Source organism: Trachymyrmex septentrionalis, unplaced genomic scaffold (assembly GCF_001594115.1).
Source record: "Trachymyrmex septentrionalis isolate Tsep2-gDNA-1 unplaced genomic scaffold, Tsep1.0 scaffold163, whole genome shotgun sequence".
Taxonomy (NCBI): domain Eukaryota; kingdom Metazoa; phylum Arthropoda; class Insecta; order Hymenoptera; family Formicidae; genus Trachymyrmex; species Trachymyrmex septentrionalis.
Window position 1 is genome coordinate 15,669 of NW_017304791.1, and position 4,997 is coordinate 20,665.

Below are 4,997 nucleotides of genomic sequence, written 5' to 3' on the forward strand. Positions count from 1 at the left end.
AATCTCTACACACTGCCGTACGAAAGCTTTCTATACGTCGAGGAAAAACTGACGAAGGACAAAGTGGTCCAGGGTGCTAACATGTCATTAGGAAATAATTGCGATGCGTTTATATTCGAAGAGATTCGATATGAACTCAACGATGTAGAGATTGATCGTAACAGAAACGTAGGCATAACTAGCACGCTTAAAAACTATGTAACAGTGTCATCCGACAGAAGCGGAATGCCAGCTGGGATGCGCAAACTACTGCGACCGGATACTTAATTGCTGTGTACCGCTTTACGTACTGGGATTTTGCGAAGATTACAGACGTGATCAACGTTTGTCACGAATTGATTTTAATACGAGCGCGCAATGACAACAATTGTCTGATGGGAGATCCGGCGACAGAGCCAACGCTCAAATTATTCAAAGTACAGTGACGAATGCCGCACGTGTTATTGACCGAGATAAATAAGCTGCCGATGCTGCGCGCTTTGGAGAGCGGACGATATCTGAGCATGGCTTTTCGCTCGTGGGATCTGTACGAGTTTTCGCTCTTGCAGAGCACAACCAAGCATTCGTGGGTCATCAAGACGGCTACTCAGCTCGAAAAGCCGCGCTACGTCATTTTTGTTATGCAAAAAAGTCGAAAAAATGTCATGTCCGAGGATATAAGTCGATTCGACCACTGCAAATTAACCAATGCGAAACTCTATCTGAATACGGAATGTTATCCGTACGATGACTTGAATCTGAATTTTAATAAAAACAGATGCGCGATTCTGTACGACTTGTACGCACGTTTCTGCAAGGATTACTACGGATACGAGTATCTCGAGCCGAGTCTCACCTTTACAACTTTTTTACGTATTGATCCGTTCGTGATCATCGATTGTTTTTGACAGAACGAATCGTTCAAGAGTGGCACCGTGGACGTGTGATTAGACTTTGAATATAAGGAGAATGTGCCCGCAAATATAACAGCCTATTATATTGTCTTATCATACACGATCGTGTGGTTCAGTATGATCTATTGACCAACATTGTGCGCAAAATCACCTAAGTGCACCTCCGACACGATATAAAATCTACGATAAGCCGCAATCGACCGCAGTCTTTTTGAGAACATGTCCGTGCCAACGTTCGTGGATCTGCAAGGATTTATCGTTAACAAGAAGAAATAGAACTTGTAAGTTTCAACGTTCTACACACAAAAAAAACGTTTTTTAACATTATGTATGTACATAATCCTGAGCATCGTGCAATTATTGAGCAGACGTTACGATCTGACGAATATGGGCTACAAATTTTTGGAAATTGGAATCAACATTGGTCCACCGAATTACGTGGAGATCGTTCTGGGAGATCATCGCGAACTGTCGCTGTCGCTCGAAACCTGGAAAAGTCTCTACGAGCAGCGATGGAATATTTACAAGATGCTTCGAAACAAATACAATAACAATTTTATAAGTGTTGGATCACTAACCGTCAGAGTTTGTACGCTGAACGATGTTACGCCCGTACGTCTTGCTTCTTTGTTCGTACGCATTACGATGACCGAAATGACGCTACGTCGTATGTTTGACTTTGACAAAAACTTTGACGGGTGTATCGATGTAACGTTCGAACGATTACGATTAACGTTCGAACCCGATTCGTTGATACGGTTGATGCAAAGTACGCGATTCTCCAATATTGCATCTAAGAACGCTATACGCGACAGCGACTTCTTCAATGGACGTCAGCTCATCGATTGCGAACTATTACGAGGGCAAGTCAATAAATTTTTAGAAAAACATAGTAAAATACATTTTTTTATCGATTCATTTTTATTTTTCAACATAGTCTCCTTTCAGCTTGATACACTTGATCCAACGATTCTCCAACTTTTTAAAGCCGTCCGAATAATATGATTTGTTTGATCCAAATAATATGAGTTGTTGTCAATCCTTCAAAATAAGCCTTTGTATCAGCGATGAGCTGCTCTCTAGATAGTGAATCTCTTTCCTCCGAATTTCTTCAGATTTGGAAACAGGAAATAATCGCAGGGGTCTAAATCTGTTAAATATGCTGGATGGGGAAGCAATTCGTAGCGGAATTCGTTGAATTTGGCCATCGGTGCCGGGCACGTGTGAACCCGTACTTGATAGAGGAACATTTTCTTTAAATCGCCAAATGGGAACATTTTTTCTTTAAAATGTTGTTGAAACGGTCTAATAAGGCTATGTAGTAATCGCCATTAATCATTTGCTTCGACAAAATTGATATGAATTATACCGCGTGCATCCCAAAAAACTGTGACCATCACCTTTCCGGCCGACTTCGCCTTGTTCGGAGCTGATTCACCCAGTGAAGTCCATTGTTTTGACTGTTCCTTCGTCTCGGGTATGAAGTAATGGATTGTTTTGTCCACAGTAATGAGTCGACACAGAAATTCATCTGGATTACGTTGAAACATCTCCAAACATTGTTTTGAAATCGTCACACGGTCGCGCTTATGGTCCACAGTGAGCAAACGCGACACCCATCTTGCCGATAGCTTTTTCATATCCAATTGTTAGTGCAAAATTGAAATCACTATGCCATGTGATATGCCTGTGGCTTCAACAAGCTCGGACACTTTTACTCGTCGATCAGTCAAAACAATATCGTAGACTTTATCGATGATTTCTAGCGTAGCAGCCTCAATTGGACGTCCCGAACGAGGTGCATCGCATGTAGATGTACGATCACGTTTAAATTCATTCACTCAATTATATACAGTTGCAAACACTGGCACAGATATGCTATGAACATTATCCAACTCGGCTTTGATTTCTTTCGGCGTTAAATCTTTCATATGTAGATGTTTGATCACTGCACGAAATTCATTTTTTTCCATTTTGCGAAAAATAATTTTTTTCCATTTTGCGAAAAAAGATTGTTCGCTTTAATCGTCTACAGAAATGAAACCATGTCATGAATTCAGTTCAAAATTTGACAGTAATCAGCTGAAAAATGCTACTTGTCGAAAAGTAATGTGACATGACACTGCGAGTGCCCTCTGACAGATTTTCTAAGAACTTATTGACTTGCCCTCGTAGCTTTAGTTTTTAATACGTATGAGAAAAAAATCAGTGCAATATAATGTAAATAAAAAATTTTTCGTTTGCATTACTACATATGTATTTTCTTTTCTCCCCATTCTATACCTAGCACTAATAAAAACCATGTTGAAAAAATTGCGTCATAAAAAAAAGGACTTTTACTCTATTGATTCATTTCTTCTGTCCTTTCTTCACTCATATCACGTTACTTGCTCCGACATCGTCGTGTTCTCTTTCTCTAAATGCTAGCCCTTGTTACCTACCATTTTTTGTGACATCTAGAATTCTATAGTTCTATAGTCTGTCCTCTCTCCCCGCGCCCACAAGTACCTCCACGCCCCGCACTTCCCTTTAGTCCTATGTATATATATATGATGTTCTATAGAACTCTAAGAATTTTTCAGAATTTTTTATGAACTTTTTTATTAGTACTGCATTTTCTTATTTGTATAACATGAGAAAATACGGTATTAAAAAGTTCTGAAAAAATTCTCAGAACTTTATGAGAAGAAATTAAATAATTTCTGTCTCTTACTATTTTTCTGTAGAAATGATAGTATTTGAGAAAAAAATTATTGAAGACTAATATTCGGAAATTTTTAGTAATTAGGTAATATTTTGTTAACTATTGGAAAATGATAGAAAATTCTCAGTTATATTTCGATTCAGTTATACATACATTGTCGCCCATTCGTATCTCCAACGATCCTCTATCCTCGACTACGAACCGCCCCCTCTGCCATTCCCGAGGCTGAACTACCGATTACGAGTACCGTCAACGTTCGGCGGAATATCGCGGAGAGAATATTCTGAATAATTTCGATAAAGAGTAGTACACTTACTCGTGCCTGGCGCCCAACTATTGGTTTCGAGAGTTTGCGTTGCTCTTAGAAGTAGTCGCATGAAAACATATTTTTGTCACGTTTCTTTGGAAGCCACACGCACCCTGGTTGTAAAAGAGAGAATATTGGCTGTGAACGCGCGACGAAGTTGCGCTACGTTCGTGAGTGCGATTGCAAATTTGACGAGTTGTATATACATATAATGAAATTAATTATAATTAAATATTTTTTGAATTCACTGATGGAGTGCGAAGTGAGGACTCTGATTTTGTACTAGGTTCCAATTCATTGTTATTATTGTTGAGAAAAAGCACTTCATCCGACTCTAATTTGATATAAATGCTCTTGATGTAGATAGTTTGTTATTATCTATTGTTTTTCGCAAGGAAATTACGGTTCTAGAATAAGTATTAGAGAGATTAGTGCTTTCACGTAAAAACATAACACTTTATGTTACGTTAAGTAGCAAAGCTTTTACTATAAAATAATCAAGCAACTAAAATGTTACTACACAAGTATTATTTTTCTTACTGTCGATATTCTAGTGTATCCTTCAAAAACGTTCATTAAGTTGTAATAACGCACAGATGGCTTGATAACTTAAGTTTTCGCTGCACCATTTCTTAGTGTGACATCTTGTTGCTTCTTGAACAAATTTCTGGCTTTTCTATAACAATCTTTTAAGTAATTTAGCGTTTTTCCGCGTCTATAGATGTGTACAATAGTATAACATACAATTTGTTTATAATTATATATATATTATAATTAGAATGCATTTATATATAACAAATATATATTTAATTTCGAAGTTTTTATGAGTATTTTCTTTAAAAATGCTAGAAGATTTATAGATTATTGTTGCGTTGTGATCCATTGGTAATGACATTTTGTAAACTTTGCAATTGGTTTACCTTTATCTGGACAAACAGCACACTGTTGAAATGAACTGCAAGATTTACGAAATGTTGGCATTGTCAATGAATCACGACATGGTGATAATCATATCCTTTGGCATCTTCAAAATGTATATGTATAAACAAATCTATATATGTAGAACATATTTTTGCGATTGATTACAGATTTT